The 19393-nt window shown below is 33.6% G+C and overlaps 1 long non-coding RNA gene across 3 annotated transcripts; it reads left to right on the top strand.

Moving 5' to 3' along the window:
* The first annotated feature begins 6384 nt into the window (after window positions 1-6384).
* On the top strand, window positions 6385-18161 carry LOC128986978 (uncharacterized). 3 transcript variants are annotated; one of them, XR_008490177.1, is made up of 3 exons: window positions 6385-6571; window positions 16910-17080; window positions 18019-18161. It is a non-coding gene; the product is annotated as an uncharacterized LOC128986978 (long non-coding RNA). The 3 variants fall into 3 exon arrangements; XR_008490176.1 differs by having other exon boundaries at window positions 6385-6576; XR_008490178.1 differs by having other exon boundaries at window positions 6385-6591.
* The last annotated feature ends 1232 nt before the right edge of the window (window positions 18162-19393 follow it).

Raw genomic sequence — 19393 nt, 5'->3', positions numbered from 1 at the left:
TTTTTAAAAAACAATCATTTAAATACTCTTCTGTTGTATAGTATTTCTTTTTTATAAGGAATAATTTGAATTCGTTCTTAAACTTTATAATATTATTGATGTTTTTAAAATGAGCAGGTAAACCGTTGTAAAGCCTCAGACTCATATAGTACGGTGATCTTTCGTAAACACATAGCCGATGTCTTGGATACTGCAAATTATTTTTTGAACGTGTTGGGTAGTGATGAATAAATTGATTTTTTATAAATTATTGTGGATTACTCTTAAAGTATACCAGAATTTTATAAATGTAAAGTGAAGGCATTGTTAAAATTCCATATGTTTCAAAAAGCGGTTTACATGACTTTTTTTTGTGTGTAAATGATAAGATTCTTAAAAACTTCTTTTGTACCTTAAAAATTGTTGAGGCATATGATGTTGAGCCCCATAACTCAATACCATATTGCATAATGGAAAAAAATATCGCATAATAAACTATCAGCTTTGTTTTAGAATCAATTATGTTTCTTAAAACATACATCTGGAAACAAGCTGTATGTCATCTTTTAGCTAGTATTTCAATGTGAAGTTTCCATGTCAAATTTTTATCAATATTTATGCCTAAAAATTTAGTTTGTTCAACAAAAGCTAAAATATCATTTTTGTACGGTAATTCAAAAATTATGTTTTGCTTATTTTGTAGTGTTTGGAATTGCATAATATGTGTTTTAGCATTATTAAGTTTTAAACCATTTGCCGCAAACCAGTTAATTAAGTCTACAATTGATTGATCAAGTTCTAATCTAAGTGTATGTACATCTTTTGCTTTTACTATGGCTTTAGTGTCATCAGCATATAATATTAGGTTTGATGATACATTGTTAGGTACATCGTTAATGAATATTAAAAATAACAAGGGACCTAAAATTGATCCTTGGGGTACACCACAATTGATGGTTTGCCATTTTGAAATGAAATTTCTACCATTTTTCTTAATGACAGTTCTTTGTTGCCTGTTTCTTAAATAAGATTGTATCCAAGACAGCGCCAGATCAGAGAAGTTATAATATTTAAGTTTATTGCTTAATACATTATGGTTCACACAATCGAACGCCTTGGAAAGATCGCAGAACACTGCTGCAGTACTCTGAGATCCATCCAAGCCCTCCGACACTCGATTTATGAAATCAGAGACAGCTGATATTGTGTTTTTTCCAATCTAAAGCCAAATTGATTATCTGTAAACAGATCATTGTTTTCAAAAAAAGAGTACATTTGTTCATATGCTATTTTTTCAAAAATTTTAGATAGAGATGGTAAAATTGACACCGGACGATAGTTTTCTGGGTTTTCTACTGAACCTTTTTTGAAAAGTGGTTTCAGTTCAGCATTTTTTAATTGGTATGGAAAAATTCCTTCATCAAAACATTGATTTAAAATCAGATACAGTGGCTCCGCTATAAAGTTCATAATATTTTTTATTATTTCAACTGAAATCCCATCCCATCCTACAGATTTTTTATTTTTTAATTTTTTTATCGTAGTTTTAATTTCTGATACAGATACATGTCTGAATTTGAAATTATTTCTTTGATTAATCATAAAATTATTTACTAACTTGAACATATCTAATTTCGTTGTGCTCTCTTTCTCTCGGCGCACGAATGTAACGGTGTTCAACTAAAACTTATTTGGTTCGACTTTCCACCGAATCCTCTACAGTGAAAGATCTCGGAGTAACGGTAGTTTCCTCGAAATTAAGTCCGGAAATTCACTTATTCAACATAAGTAAAACTGCTTATTCTAGACTGGGATTTTTTGTCAGAATGTCTGAAGATGGGTTTTCACCTCCTGTCCTAAGGACTTTGTATGTGCAGCTGGTCCGCCCTCTGTTGGAGTACTGCTCGCCAGTTTGGTCACCATACCTGATAGGCCATGTTGACCTTCTCGAGGGTGTACAGAAGAAGTTTCTCCTATTACTTTGAGTGAATCTGGGCTTTCACTACCTTGAAGTACCACACTGGATGAGATGGGACGTCGGTTTGGGCTTCTTTTCTTTCTCTGAGTTCGAGAAGCAAACTCTTTGATTTGCTGCTCTTAAAGAGGATCATCAGAGGTTCGGTTGATTCACCAGATTTGTTGAGCAGGGTTGACTTTCGTTGTGCTTGGGTGGTTCGATCTAAAGGACTCTTTGAGAGGGCTCATAGATTGACTCAGTATTCTTACCACAGTGCTATGCCTCGCCTTCATCGTCTGGAAAACAGCTTGCCTAGTTACATTGACCTCATTCAGTTCTCAAAGAATCGTCATAGGGGAGAGCTTACTAACTTCTACTCGTCTGAGGAGCGTGTTCATGTTTAATGTATTTTTCAATTAGCTTTTCGTTAGGAGTGTGACTTAGTGTTGGGGCCTTCGACTCCCCTCACTTCTGAGCCAGTGAGTGCATGTTTCTTTCTGTTCAAGAGTGTGTGGTGATATAGGTTGGGACCGTTGACTCCTCTCACTTCTGTGCATTACTTTTTCATATTTATTATATTTTATGGTTTATCTTTTTGTCGCCTTTGTTAAGATTTTTAATTTTTTCAGAGTGTAGCGACTGTTATGTTATTTTTACGTTTTATTTTTAGCGAATTTCCTATGTAGGGAATAAGCTATTACCGTAGTACTCATTGTGAGACCTGGACCCGGGGCCGATTTACTTTTTTATTTTGAGGTCCTTAGAGACCAAAAACACCATCCGTTAAAATTAATATATGTATATATATATATATATATACTAGCAGAGCACCCGTCCTTCGTACGGGGCTGGCATATAAGTATAAAATGCTTATTGCAGTTATACTCAAGCTTTGCATTTGCAATGGGGGAAAACACAGTTTGATCAAATTTGGTTCTTTAGATTTACGATATGATATAGTATAACACATCTACCATAGCCATAATGTTCTACCACTGAACCTAAACAAGAGAAAAAACAAATTATCAAAGAGTCACACAATATCGCAAATTATTCCTTAAATTAAAAACATAAACATAACTGTAAACAATCCTAATTTGGCAGTTTTCATTGTGTATCACAGCTTTTTGTTGCTGCTTAGTTCAAATTAGCTGTTCTCATATATGCAAAAACAAAAAAAACAATAACGCTGCACCCTGTTGGGAAACCTTATAACTTTTTAATGCTATTGCATATTATAGAACCAACTTGTAAATTTGAAACAGCTGACTAAATTCTTTAATTCCTTTTAAATATGAATACTCGTAAGGTTAACATAGGGAACTGCAGAGCCACTGGGGCGGAGTCCGAAAGGAATTTTGAGATAAGAATAGGCCTATATGTTAATCGGGAATATTAGCTATCGTCATGCTAAATTTCAGCCCAATCCGTTCTGTAGTTATTGCGTGATTGAGCAACACACAAACCACGGCCGGCTGCCTTTAACTCCAGGCCGTGGCCTTCGAAGTGGCAACGACGCAAGTAGGGTTGTAACAGCTGTTTTGTAGCTAATGGTATTTGTGTATTTACGAAAGCTTGATTACTGGACTATGAAAATAATGATACCTCTGTAAATGTACAGATTATAGATTTTCAATTCGTATTGTTTTGGTTTTGAATTCTGTATGTTTTATTTTTTATATGTTTGATAAATGTATGTTCATTCATTTAAATTTAAATCAATAAAGTGCGGATAAATAAGCTGATGTCACCTGGTCTGAAATGTTATCTTATGGGACGTCTAACACTAAACAACCCTACTTGCGACGTTACCAATTAATTCTACCAGGCCACGGCCTGGAGTTAAAGGTGGCCGTGCACAAACTCGCAAACTTTAAGATTTATTTGTATAGTAAGATATATAATATATATATATATATATATATTTATTTATTTATTTATTTATGTTTTAATTTAGGTGTTCACGTAATAGGGCTGCTGATAAATTAAATTATTGTAGTAAATAATTACAACTGAGAATATAATATAATATATAGTATAATACCTTATAATTCAAAATGTAATATTCAGGGTGCTCAGTTGTACTTATTTACTACAATAATTATATATATATATATGTGTGTGTGTGTGTCTGTTAGCACAATAACTCGAGCAAAAATTACCCGATTTTGATTAAATTTGATATAAAATTGCAAACCTACATTTATTAGAACGAGTTCGCGAACCAGCATGGACTATGGGAACGGGGGTTTATGGGGTAAAAATTGGGTTTTCTCATTTTTGACCCAAAAAACATAAAAGTTTTGCAATTTATTTCCAAACTATTTTGTAGAGCTTAAAAAACAAATAATTTAGTATAATGAAGCGTTATTATGCGCCTAATGGTCATGGAGAAAAATCAAACAAATTGTAAACTTAAAATTCCTATGTCATTCGTATGGAGAATAAGTTAACTGTTGTAGCCTGCTTGTTTATGAACATATTTTGATAAAATTTGGAAAATGCATTTATATCTTAGTATTACTATAAATTATTAACATTTGAAAAAACCAACACTTTTTACCCTAAACCCAAGTACTCATTAAACTAATTATATTTAAATAGGGAATAAATGTGATATTTTTAAGGAGACATTTTAGTGTAAATCCAATCAGGCAAATGGAAATTCGATTAGTCTGCAGGTTTGCTGTGGTGGGGGTAATTTCACCTTTGGCCACCTGTACAAAAAATTGAAATGTGCAATGTATTTAAATTTGTTTACCGTAAATAAATATACTTATCATCACATTTGTTACCTATGTCGTTATCGTAGTAACCAAAAGGTAAAAGCTGAAACTACTTGGTTAAATTCTGTCCTTACTAGCTAGAACTGTACCACAATACTGTTTTAGAAAAATTGAAAACACAATAACAAATGTTTTAAGCTTAAAATGTATTTAACTCTACACAATTTTTTACTTTCTCCCCCTATACCATAGTATATGGAGAAAGTATTGTTTTCGTCAAAATTTTCGAGTTTGAGTTTTGAGTGGATATATTCGTTTTGGGTCCCCCTGGACCCAAAAAAGTGGTTTTCGAAGTGATGTCTGTGTGTGTGTGTGTGTGTGTGTGTGTGTGTGTGTGTGTGTGTGTGTGTCTGTGTGTCTGGATGTGTACAGAGCTAGAGACTACACCTGTGGTCCGATTTCGATGAAATTTGGCATGTAGGTTCTAATCTATGGTATCTCCAGGTGTTTTTTTCATTTTTTTGAAATTTTGATTTTTAATGGGGATTTTCCCATAAAAACCCATAAAAAACCGAAAAAATCGGATTTTCTGAAAAATGGCCCGAACGATTTTGATAAAAATTTAGTATGTTGTAGCCCTTTAAATTCTGAATAAAATGGTACAAATCCCATATCTGTAAAAATTACGGTTCAAAAGTTATGGTCAAATATGTTATTTTCCCATAAAAACCCCATAAAATAAAGAAAAATAGGATTTTAGAAAAAAATACGGTTTTGATTTAACATAGTATGTTATAGTCCTTACAATTTTGATAGCTTTTTTTAATTTTTTAGAAATTTTTATTTTAACTAGGGATTTTCCCATAAAACCCCATAAAAAACAGAAAAATAGGATTTTCCCAAAAATGGCCCGAACGATTTTGATAAAAATTTAGTATGTCATAGTCCTTTATATTCTGAACAAAATTGTACAAATCCCATTTCTGTAAAAATTACGGTTCAAAAGTTATTGTAAATTATGTCATTTTCCCATAAAACCCTCATTAAATAACAGAAAAATCGGATTTTCCCAAAAATGGCCCGAACGATTTTGATAAAAATTTAACATGTTATATTCCTTTAAGTTCTGAACAAAATTGTACAAATCCCATTTCCGTATATTTACTCTCACCGCTTACACATGATAAAGGTTGTTGACAAACTTATGGGAGAAAGTATGTGTCAGAATGCTGATACCGTTTATTTCTGTTTGAATTTGTGTCCTGATGACTTTGCTCTTCGCTCAATTTTGCGGACGCGTCTGCGAACGCCACCTAGTATATATTTGAAACACTTCACGACCCTAAACGAGAAATGCGAGACAGGTAGGCAGGGTTCTGAGTCACGAGTGGCGAAGGGAGGGACTATTTAATTTATTATTTATATCAGGAACGGTTCCATCCAATCTGTTCCACAGAGCGACACTTAAAGCAAATGTAACAGTTGCAGTTCCAAAAAATTTAGGATATGATCATAACTGCGGCGAGACGGTCGTTGTGGTTGGTGGTGATTGCTGGTATTGGTGCGAGCGTTTCAGGGCAGGAATTGGACTAGCCTACTGCGCGTGCGCAAACCATAAAATTGCACTGATCTGAAATGAACGACTCTCATACAATTGAAGCAAAAGAGTTGTTTACTGTTCTGTCGTTCTGTCATCTGTATTCTGTCTCAGTCTCAGTCTGCCCCTGCCGTGCCCCATGGCTATGGCCCATAGCGATTGTAGTTTTCAAAGTTTCAAGTGTTTAAGTTGTGTTTTTTTTTTTAATAATTTGAGGTTTTATCGAAGTATCGTATGTTTTGAAGTCGGATTTGAGTGTATAAAAGATTGTTTATTGTTATACGTTCTACCGTGCCAGCCCCGTGCACCCTTGTAAGGTGCTTGTAACTTAAGTTAGTTTTTATAACCAGTCTTTTAAGTGTTTGTTGTGTTTTGTTCCAAGTGTTGTCAAAATAAAACAATAAGCATTAGCTGTTATTATGCTATTGTATTACATTTACTTAGTTTAGTAGCTCTTAAGTAAAATTTTATTGCTGTATTATCACACAGTTAGGTAATTTAGAAGTAGGCCGAACCTTGTTTAGGCAAACATTTAATAGCCTATTTTATTGGATTATAAAATCAAACTAAGCTAAACTAACTTATAACATAACTAACCAAACTTGCTGTATAGGCTACGTTACCGTTTCAAAATTTCGTTTAATAACAGAAAAGGCATGGGGAATGGCTGTCAAACGGAATTTTGAAACGTTATGCCTAAGTTACAGCAAGTTCAGTTGGTTTTGGTTAGTTTAGAACATATTCAATTCAATAAGTTCATATAGTTTAATACCTTAACTTATTTGTTTAATTGTTTGTTGATAGGCTACTAAACAATATTTATTTATAAATAATAATAATATTACCTTTTTCCGTTCCAAATTATTGTTATTTACGACACGTTTCGTTAGCACAGTGACATCCTCAGGTATCCGCTATCGCTTTGTCTTGAATATATTAACATAAAACAGTCATTGCACAATACACAAACACACATTTAATACATTTAAAGACCGGTCGTTGTTGTCGTCGCGGTGGCCACAACTCACGTATGCACATGACGCACATGAATTAGTCATAATAACTTAGAAGCTTAATAACTTAGAATGCTGTAACCTTTTGAAAGAGGCATTTCCTCGCGCTGTTGTAATAGTCAGAATTTTAAAACATTGTTTGTTTAATTTAAATGGCAATTGTTTGAAACTATTTAGAGTAACATGGCCATGAGGGGAATGTTGCTGAAAGTCAACAGTCCCGGAAGATCAAATAATTTATACCTGTGCCGCTAGGTCAAAAACTACAATGTTTGCAGTGTCTGTAGATCAAAAGTCCCAGTAAGTCAAATAGTACAGTCCGAGCTAAAAACGTGGTCTATGTTAAAGCAATTGACTTATTGGGAATTTGACCTAATGCAACAGCAGTTTTAATATAACGAAATACTGTAAAATACAAGTTCAGTTTCGCTGAGTCAACAGTGCCGGAAGATCAAAAGCAATAAAAGTGAACGTCGATTCAGTGTAAAGTAGACCTCCTGCAACGCTTACTACACCAACAAAACTCGCTTTTAGTTACTTCGTGTTTTGTCATAATTAGAATTGAGCTAAAATTATCATATTTGGTACATAGCTTATCTATTAATGCTTCTTGCCAACTGTTTGGTCAACACTGTAAATAGGTATAGTTTATGTAATAAAAAGCAAGCCTTTCGTCAAAATTTTCGGCATGAAATACACGCAAGGACGATCTGAAAATTTCTGGTTATTATATATACGTTTGTAAAAGGAGATCCATTTAATTTTAGAACTATTTTATGAGTTATAATGTAGTCTACACATAAACTGTGTAAATGTATTACGCCTCGGAAGGGTTGAAACCTGTCCAAACTATCATATCTATTATATTATTAAATTGATACAATCAAATTTTATGTAAACGGTTAAGGCCATTTACCAAATAAAAATATAGGCATATGTCACATCAAAATGAAGCTTAGAGTGTGTAGATTTGCCGAAAAGTATTGATAAACGAATTTCTTAAGGGCTCTGCCCCACATGCTGATTTTCAAAGGGCTACGCCTGGCATGCTTCCAAAGTTTTATTTCATTTAATTAATTAAACAGCTGATCAATACAATGAACTGGTGTTTTATTATTTACTCGAAAAAGATGTTTGTGGTGCTTTATGTAGATTTAGGAGGGTTATGTTTGGTTTTAAAGAAAGGTTGTATACGTTTTGTAAAGTATTGCTCAAAGTTTCATTAGTAGGCTACATGTAAAGAGGCTTGACTAAAGTTGAAGAACTATGGTGAAACATGTCATTCGTGAAGCATCAATATGAAGAAATTGATGCTGTTGCTACACTAAGGTATGTTGTCATATACTATACTTTTGAATCTATTAACATAAAAAGTAGGAGTTTGAAAGTAAGTAGGTTTACACTTTTAAATCATTTTATATTTTCAAACTAAATTATAGACTTGCCGTAATTTAAAACACACATCAGAATTACTTGAATAGCTCTCTAGGTCACATTTTCTTCCCGTTGCAAAGCACGGGTGTAGCAGCTTGTATATTATTAAAACGTAAATGGGGGTTTTTCACATTCTGAATCCACCAGTCGACGGATTTTCATTATTTTTGTGTTGAAAGAAAGATAATTTTGAGAACTAGGGAATGTCAAAGCCATTATAATTAAGGGTCCCAGTTTTTTAGAAATTAAGTTTTAATTTTTAAAAAGTCTAGCAGCCGACGCTAAACTTCTAAGCTAGCTTTTAGTACAATATAATTTGCTTAACATACATCAGCTGTAAACATTCAGCATTTGGAAACAAATGTAAAGACATATTTAGAGTTGACTTATTTATACTATGTGTAATGCTGACCATTGATACATTCAATTCTTAGGTATGAGGATGGCAGATTAATTAAATATGCATAGTAAAATAGTAGGATGTTCAAATTATTTTTTAAAGGGATCTTTGTAATCATCGATTTGTTTTAGTCTCATATAATTTGTTTTAACTAACAGCTGGTTGAATGTAATATTGTTCTATATAACTATTAGGTTTTTGGCGAATTTCCCATGTAGGGAATAAGCTATTACCGAAGTACTTATGGTAACACCTGGGCCCGGGACCGATTTAATTTTTCGTTTTGAGGCCCCTAAAGACCAAAAACACCATCCGTTCAAATTCATATATACAGGGTGATCAACTCAAGGAGGCCAGCATTGGAAAATCGGAAGCTGTAAGAATTAGAGTAAACTTTAAATGAGGAACATTCCTTTATTTTTTGTGGCAGTTAAAAATATGATTTTATATGGTTTTTTATATGGTTTTTTATCATATTTTCGGATAGAATATGCAGTTTAAAAACTTTTTTAGCCTTGACATTTTCCCGATAAACCCACTCGTTTAGGAGTAGGGCCTACAGCCTATGGAAAAATGACTTCCGGTGTACATTTTACATCATGTAGCTCCTAAACGAGTAAGTTTAGAGCAAAATTGCAAAAAGTAAATTAGTCTTAGAATTGCATCTACATTCCTTAAAGACTATAAAATAAAAATTTTCCACTTTTCAAGTTTGCCACCATTTTTAAAATAATATAATTCATATTTTTAATGAATTTTATGGTGTTTTTGGAATGTGGATGCAATTGTAAGACTTTTTTACTCTTTGCATTTTTGCTATAAACTTACTTGTTTATGAGCTACATGATGTAAAATGTACACCGGAAGTCATTTTTCCATAGGCTGTAACTCCTAAACGAGTGGGTTTATCGAAAAAATGTCAAGGATAAAAAAGTCTTTAAATTGCCTATTCTATCCGAAAAATGATAAAATATAGGGTGTTCCATAAGCAATTTCAAATTTGTTGTTGTGTGTTTACTAGATACAGTAGTCACCACTCTATGCGACATATTCTAACCAGAAAATTTTAATCGTATGATTCTATAAGCATTGGTAGGATTGCAAAGTACTACACAAACATTATTTCAAGGGTAATAACAGTTACAATTTCCGCTGACTTTAAAAGAGTCAACTAAAATATTACACTAATGGACACACAACTAAATGGAACAACTAATGGAAATACTCACGATGTACATATAACAGTTCGATATAAGCATTGAGTATACATGTCAGTAGATACGTGTATACCCAATGATATAATAATTGCTTATTGTTTTTTAGAGTTGTTTTCGGACTTACTCACACTCGTATAAGGTTGTCCTTTCTGTCTGTTTTTGAATAGCGATACACTTTTTCACATTCTTAATAACCACCTGATTTCGTGCATTACATGTTCGTCACAATTTTATTTGCTTTAGTAGGCATTCATTCTTTTGGTTGATGAGGACTTCAATCGGTCCTTTCAATGATTGCTCATGAAATATAGTACTTTGTCCATTAATTTTTATTGTTTGGTAAAATGGATTAAATTATCCAGCAAACCCAAATTGAAATAGTAAATATAGTATTTCAAACAAATCAGTAACATGTTAATAATGTAGCCTACATTATTTCCTTGAATTGCATAACAGCAATTAATTGAGCTTATCCTAATATAAATGAATCAATATGTTCTTCATAGGCATAACATGGGTTCTTTAAGAGCCACTGGGGCTGAGCCCAAGGGATTTAAAAAATGTAAGGTTGGTTGCAAATGTACGTGACACGCTCTTTCTAATGATACATGAATGGTCAAAATCGCCTAAGAAATTCGGAGGAGTTCAACGGAAAAATTTCGTGTTGGCTTTATACAGTATGGTTGAAAAGTCCTGGACTGGCTATATTTTTTTTTAACAATATAGATAAAGTGGTGAGACTTGGTATATCAATAATAGCCATAAATATCTACTGTCTTAAGCTATTATCACTTTTTTATCCCTTAAGGGGGTTCCCTACCTCGAACTGTTTTCAATTTTCTGCGACCCTGGTGAGTTTAGTTGGAACTACAAGACGACAAAATATTCCCTAGGATTGCTGTCTGCTGGTCGTGTCACCGCCAGGACGCCTCCGCAGTGGAAGTAGGCCCATCCTAGTAAACCCGCCCCAGCAGTGCACTCACTTTCACTTTCTACCCTAGTTCCCTCTCTCTGATTTACAACCCTCGGCGACTGGTGACAACGGGCTTACCTCCCCGAACCTATTCACGCCGTTCATACAGACTCAAGACCGTTGCGCGCCTCTTCCAGTCAGATGACACCGCTGTAAAACAACTGTGGGATTATAGCCCAAGTTATAATTTTTGGAAACTTATATATTTCGCTTAAATAAGAGGTATTGAATACAATTGATTCGATGAAATTCTTAATGAAATTATTTATTTCATAATAAAAAATACTCAGTGGATATCTCTAGAATAATTAAAAGAATTTTACATTATAGTTAACAAATTGAAACAAAAACTAATATGCACGTGCTATCTAACACACTCTAAATAACACAACAAATAGAAAACTGAACATCATAGGACTATACATATTGCTTAAAAATACTAATATTTTATAAATGTTAATTATAATAACAGAAATATTATTTACAACACAAAAAAGTTGTAGCAATCGTAAGAACATTTAAAAGTGTAAAGAGAAAATTATGTATGACTGAGTGGTAAAATGGTGGTTTTACAACCCTTCACTCCATTTCTAGGGAATTCCTCTGCCGCGCCGCGCCTGCCGCCCTAGGATCACACCACAGCGCGTCGTCGCACAGGTTTTGCATTTGGCAAGGTTGAAAAACGCTACAGCTTGGAACTTATTTGCTCCAGTTCTAAGATTAATTTATTCAAATGAAATATTAATTTGAAACGTTTTTGTTTCACAAGTATGCTACAACCTATATGACTGAACGTTTTTATATTATCAACAGGTTCTTGGCTGTATTTATGTATACTGCTTAACTGGTTTATAATAATTAATATAATGTTATTATGTGTCGGATAGATCTTGGGGGAAATATTATGAATGATGAAGAATGTGTAAAATTTGTATCCCTCCGCGAGACAGTAGTTTCGATAAAGGCCGCTAGAGTCCGTCAGAATCATAGCACTTTTCGCCGTGCAAGGTTTTACGCGGTTTCATTTTGCACATACAAAAAATAATTTTTTCTTGAAACTAAAAGTGACTTGATATTTTTAGTTAAATTTCGCACTAATATTGCTTTATTAAAAATCGATAATTTCATAAAAAGATATTATTATTTAACTATAAAGTTCACTAACTTTGACAAGTCGTTGCCCTTGATTGCGTAAGCATAGACATTTTTTAAAAAGCAAACTTAGTAGAACCACTCTTTATATACAAAATGGTGTTTGGTTCACAATTTAAATGTTAAAACTAGAATCGCTATATGATACCGCGCGAAGCGGTTTTCTGACGTTTTTCGGCGGGGTAGGGAACCCTCTTAAGGGGGATGGACCACAAAGACTAAGACAAAATTCTTATATAATTTTAATACTATTTTACCTGTTTTTGAAATGGCGACCATACAAATGTATGCATTTTAAGCCAAGTATGAATGGAGATGACTGTGTGATGAGTGGAGCGATCTTGTTGTCCTGTTAGTGACTAAGGCCGACATAATCCTTAGACACAGCTGTTAATTAATAGTCCATACAGTCAATTAATAGCAGCAGAGGTCAAGTTTGGTATCAAATTAAAGGTTTTATTCATAAAAATACATTGCCGCAAACCCAAACTCAAACGATGATGATGATAATAACGTTAATGATGTCGCTAAAACGTATAGTTTGAAATTTAACAGCTGAAAATAAGTGAAATAGAAAAGGTTTTGGTTAAATCCATCAAATTGTAATTGGACACTAGTATCGTAATTGGAACAATTTGAGAGTATCGTATTGTTCAAGTCGATGGAAAATCTCTGTTGATCCTGTTTTACAAGCAAACCAAAAAGATACAGTAGTCACCACTCTATGCGACATATTCTAACCAGAAAATTGTAATCGTATGATTCTATAAGCATTGGTAGGATTGCAAAGTACTACACAAACATTATTTCGAGGGTAATAACAGTCACAATTTCCGCTGACCTTAAAAGAGTCAACTAAACTATTATACTAATGGACACACAACTAAATGGAAAAAAACTAATGGAAATTCTCACGATGTACCCATTCGTTCGATATAAACATTGAGTATACACGTCAGTACATACGTGTATACCCAATGATATAAGCAACGGTTCTTGCAATTTATTGCTTATTGTTTTTTAGAGTTGTTTTCGGACTTACTCTGTTTTCGGACTTACTCACACTCGTATAAGGTTTTCCACGTTTGTCATTGATAGTGTAGCCATGTTGCTTTGAAATGGCGACCATACAAATGTATGCATTTTAAGCCAAGTATGAATGGAGATGAGTGTGGGATGAGTGGAGCGATCTTGTTGTCCTGTTTGTGACTAAGGCCGACATAATCCTTAGACAAAGCTGTTAATTAATAGTGCATACAGCCAATTAATAGCAGCAGAGGTCAAGTTTGGTATCAAATTAAAGGGTTTATTCATAAAAAATACATTGCCGCAAACCCAAACTCAAACGATGATGATGATAATAACGTTAATGATGTCGCTAAAACGTATCGTTTGAAATTTAACAGCTGAAAATAAGTGAAATAGAAAAGGTTTTGGTTAAATCCATCAAATTGTAATTGGACACTAGTAAATACTAGTGCACTTGTTGCTACCTCCCCCCTTCGGTTTCATGTATTCCTCTCAATCAGTTCAAACCTAGAAGGATTAAACATTAATGTTACCTAATTAATGTTAAATCCTCCTAGACTCAAACCTGAAACACCCAGATCGAAACTCGCCTGTCGTCATTTTACCATCGCCTTTTTTAAATATATTTTTCAAAAAAAGAAAGATTATATTGATTTACTTTGGATTTTAAAAATGTGAACGTTTTATTTTGTTAAAGATTTATGGTGATACGTAAATATTGTGGTGTAGTAAAGTATATTATATTGTAGTTAAGTGTTAAATTTTGAAATTTTAGGGTGAATCGAGATGAATCTTTTTTTATAACATGGGTCTCTCCTACCTTAACAAACATACCAAGTTCCATAAACATCGGTTGGAAAAGCGCAAAGATAAATATTTGTATGTAAAAAATACAAAATGGTGGATATCTGGTTAACGAAACGATTTCGGAAAAAAATTTATCCTTGATTTTCTGTTTATTTCGACCCGAGGAATTACTAGGTAATATCTCCCCGCTCATTTTTAACACCCTGTTTATGATGTATTCTTATAAGTGAAAAATGTAAGCTGGTAATACAGAAAGATGTTTTATAAATAATATGAATGTACTGGTGATCTGTATATTCATCTTTTTCTTGTTCTTAGAACTGTAAATTAAAAGTCCACTCAGCAGTCGCATCGTACGATGTAGTTATTTCCATGCGTTGCGAAATGCTAAATTTGCCGTCCTCTTCAACCCAAGTTATCTATTGAACCACTGATTGTAAAAAATTAAAAAAATATATATTTTACACATCACACTTTTGGCTACAACTTTGCCACAAACAAAACCTCTCTAACCCAAAAACAAACAAAAATCTCGCATGCTAACTTTTTCATGTTAGAAATCACGATTTAAAACTATTCACCATACATATCAATTTTTATTAATTAGATCGGTAAATAGTTTAAAGTTCCAACAAAATAGTCATCGAGTAGGACTAACCAAGAAGCTCTGTGCCAATTTTCAAAATTTTAGCACAACTTTAAGTACACCAAAACGCGAAATTATTGAAGTCATGCGTCGAGAGGACTATCGTTGTTTTTAACAGATTATACTTTTGACCTTCCGGCACTGTTGACTCAGCGAAACTGAACTTATATTTTATCTTATTTCGTTATATTAAAACTGCTGTTGCATTAGGTCAAATTCCCAATAAGTCAATTGCTTTAACATAGACCACGTTTTTAGCTCGGACTGTACTATTTGACTTACTGGGATTTTTGATCTACAGACACTGCAATCATTGTAGTTTTTGACCTAGCGGCACAGGTATAAATTATTTGACCTTCCGGGACTGTTGACTTTCTGCAACGCGTCCGCCATGAGAAACATGCTATTTGAAACTCCAACGACAGAAAAATATACGTTAAGTTTAACGATTAAATTGTAGTTATTTGTAGCGCCCAAAAACTGTTGTGCCGTTACCTACTTTTAAGAACAAACAATCTGCCCTCTACTTAGTGATGTAAAAATCATTATACAGGTTGTTATGGTCGTATTAAGTTATTATAAAGATCAAAATAACTAGGCCTACAATTTTTTCTTTAGTTGGGGTAATTTTGATGAAACAATACATTTACAGTCTTCATTTTATGCTAGAATGTTCTACTATAAACAATGTAGGCTATTAAGAACTGCAAAGTCCTTTTAGCCCTCCGAGTGTTATGTGTCAAACATAACTTTGTGTAGTGTCTTGTGTCGATTTTTCGACTCACAAACACTGTTTACGGCGAAGGCTCTATGACTGACAAAATCGGATTGAACTGGATCGAGTTAGGTATCGTTTTATTTGGCAGATTCTAAGCTTTCTCCCAAGGTCTGTCTCTAAGCGCTTTTTTTTTCTCGAGCCAATCATAATTGTAGCAGACAGCTGACGTGCGTATTTGTAAACAGCTTGGTTAACCTCGCACCGATGACTGATGTGTTTTATTACGTTTATCATTGTTTTAGCGTTAAAAATCAAAAGTAGTGATACATGGTGCATTATAAGAAGATTTAAGTGATTTTGAAGGGCTGGTTGATGATCCTGAAGAAGTAGGTAGTGATATTGATGTAAATTATCAGCCAGATTCCTAGCTATGGTTAGGCTATGCATTCTTAGCTAAATGCTATGTACTGAAATCTGTTTTTTGCCCATAACTTATTTATTTGCAAATCTACTTCCTTATATAATTATATATTTGTAATCCTCATAAAGTTTAGAACAAAGTTGCTATTTTCAAATATTTATAGGCCTATAATTTATACAATTTCATTGAGCGCAAACTTATTTTTTTTGTTTGAAAATTTTCCAAAATATTTTTTTTACCTAAACCTTTTTTTGGAAACAAATGTTCCTTATGTTTTATGTATAATATTGAAGCTCATGATTTTCCAAACAAAATGGTATATAGAACAGTATAATTAACATTGTTTTTAAGCTTCTCAGATCCGTTTTAATAAAACCTTGCAAATGCGCAAAAAATAGGCAAACATTAAGGCCAAAACTAGGGACACTCGGAGGGTTAGAGAACCTGCAATTGGGTGAAATATCAGTTCGTTATACAAATCGTACTTGATATTATTCCCTGCGATATAAATTCCGATTTTTGTTTTGAGTATTAAAGGTATCGTGATATGAATATTTAGAGTCTTTTCAAATAGACTTTCACACTGTGCTGTTGGTGGTTAAACAAGGTTAGTTCAGTTTGGTTTAGTTTATGTTAATAAAAACCAGGTAACGCCTAAATAAATACAAATTGTTCCAATAGCATCATCATTGGGTTGGGTTAGTGTTGTACAGTTTTGTATCAAAACTGATTGTCAAAAGCGCCAAATTATACCTAGTTGTGTCTTTTCATGAGTAACTTAGCTTATAGAAAAAAGCTAAACATTTTGTTAATGATACCTTGTTTGTTTATAAACTATAGGCCTACCACTTTCAAAAGAACCAGCGCAGAACCATGGCTGTCTCGCGCACGTAGGGATGAAGGGTGATGGTGGGGAAGGGCCTGGAGCTGTGGTGGGGATAAGTCGTTGGGCGAGGTGTCTTTCCCCACCACTCTGACTCTCCTGCTGTCCTGCATGCACAACTCAAACAGGTGCGTGGTTTTTTTCTATGTGGTAGGCCTATAAGCTAACATAACCTAAACGCCGCAATGGTCTCTAAAAGATTGGCGGGTGGTCCTCTTTTTAAAAAGACCCATAGCCTAACAGATTAATAAGCAGGCCTATTTCTTTCAATATATTTTATATAAATTAGAAGCTATTGTCATTAGGCCTATTAATTTATAGAAACTGAAAATTTGATAGGATAGGATACATTAAAGTTTCTCTCTCTGCAGAACTTTTCCCCATAACATTGCTGTTGCAGTGCAATGTAATTTTCAGAATCAGTCTTCTTCGCTTTGTATTTAGGCTAAGTAAAATTGATTTCATTGAAATTGATTGCATATTAGGGAAAATTATTACCATGTTTAATAGCCATGATAAGGTACAGTAGACTCCCTCTTATTCGGACGCCTTTTAACCGGACATCGGTTAAACCAGACAACACTCGGTGGAAATTACATCTCTTTAACCGGGCAATTTTTATCAGCACATCGGTTTAACCGGACTAGGTCAGCAGGAAGTGGGAGGTAAGCGTTACTGAAACGACTGTTCTTGTGTTCAGGATATGAAAACAGTGATTACTAGTCTAAATACAATGCTCTACTACATTTTAGTCAAATGCTGTAAATACAGTATGTATTTAAACGGTCAGTTTTAATGAGTTTTTGGGACGTCAGTTTAACCATAAAACCCATTATCCGGACTGGCCTCGGTCCTGAGAGTCTGGATAAGAGAGGGAGTCTATTGTACTGTATATTTTACTATGTTATAATGACACGAATAAAAAAATAACAACCTAAACTTCATGCAATAACCCCATAGTACGACATACAATATGTTTACTAGTGTGAACTATGCTGTAGGCTTCACATTGAATGTGTTGCCCAAGTTTATTAAATTTAAGCTAAAACACAGTTTGTTGTTACAGGGTCATTGATTGAGGTGCTGGTGAACTGATTGAAGACTTAAAAATGTTTTGCTATTAGTGTGAGATGTGATAGTACAGACTGTTGTGATAAATTACCACTGTTTATGATTTACTTTATACGTTTTAAAATAAATGTTCTACATAAACGATTAAAATTGAATGATAATTTACAATGCCACTATTTCCAGCTGTAATAATGTTTTTTATACTTCTTTTAATTATTTTTTTACTTTGTTTCTAAACATAAGTTCTGATGTAGTCAATACTAGTGTAGGTACCTGTTGCTCGAATTCGAGCAATTGCGAAGCATTACAGTCGACTCACGAAGATTATGGAAATACTTACAATCCACACAAGTTAGATATAATCAAAATCTTTTGTAAATATCTTATCTTTTCTCAAAAAGCTGATCTTGTCTTTTTAGTGTTTTCTACAAATTTTTCCCTCTCATAGCCGCATTAGGTTGTCTATGATAACGATTATAAATTAAAAAAAACATTATTTCTATTTCTTCTGCTTGGTTGTGTTCTATGACTTTTTCTATGATTCCATTGTTTACAAATCAGTTATTTCAATGATTGCTCAAGAAATGTAGAGCAGTGTTTATTCAGTTTTATTTTTAGCCTATATCTAATTGTCCAGGATATCTGGTTTTTTCCATTGTAATAATTTCACCAACCCAAGTTTCGTCGACAGATGCAATATGCCAAAGAATATCACCTACGTACAATCTCCAAGAAGTGGTAAAAAAAAGCAGAAACCAAGCCATACAATAGATATAAGTTAACCCCTTAAGAAATAATTTTAAGATTTACTGTGATATTAGGATTTTCCACTGATTTGGTAATAGAACATTATATTGCAAAACATGACACGATGCAGATGAAAATCAATTTTAAAATCAGAAAAACCCATTGCAAATACTGTACTTCATTTTGAAAAATTCAATAAATCACAATTTAAATATTAACAGCTGTTTCATTAAAAAGTAGTGTTGAATTATGCTTATGGTAAACAAATTTGAAAAGGCAACTTTAAAGGGAATTTACCTCGTTCCTCTTTTGATGGCTCATCTATAGACCAAGACCTTTCTTTAGAGACCCCTACCAAGTTTCTACGCCCAGCCGTACAAAAACCCAGTTTATCCTCCATAAGAATAACATGGGATGGGAATTCAAAGGCCACTGGGGCAGAGCCCCAAGGGAATTTACCACGTTTCTCTTTTGATGGCTCATTTACAGACCAAGACCTTTCTTTAGACACCTCTACCGAGTTTCTATGCCCAGCCGTTCTCTCAATTTAGCTATGACAAAGAAAAACAGTTTCAAATTAATATAGGGTGAAGTGGGGTAAGAGTAACCAGGGGGCTAGTGTA

Source organism: Macrosteles quadrilineatus, unplaced genomic scaffold (assembly GCF_028750875.1).
Source record: "Macrosteles quadrilineatus isolate MER2022 unplaced genomic scaffold, UCM_ALF_1.0 Scaffold_2__2_contigs__length_208266976, whole genome shotgun sequence".
Taxonomy (NCBI): domain Eukaryota; kingdom Metazoa; phylum Arthropoda; class Insecta; order Hemiptera; family Cicadellidae; genus Macrosteles; species Macrosteles quadrilineatus.
Note: the sequence above shows the minus strand (reverse complement) of the source record. Positions and strands in the feature narration are given on the sequence as shown.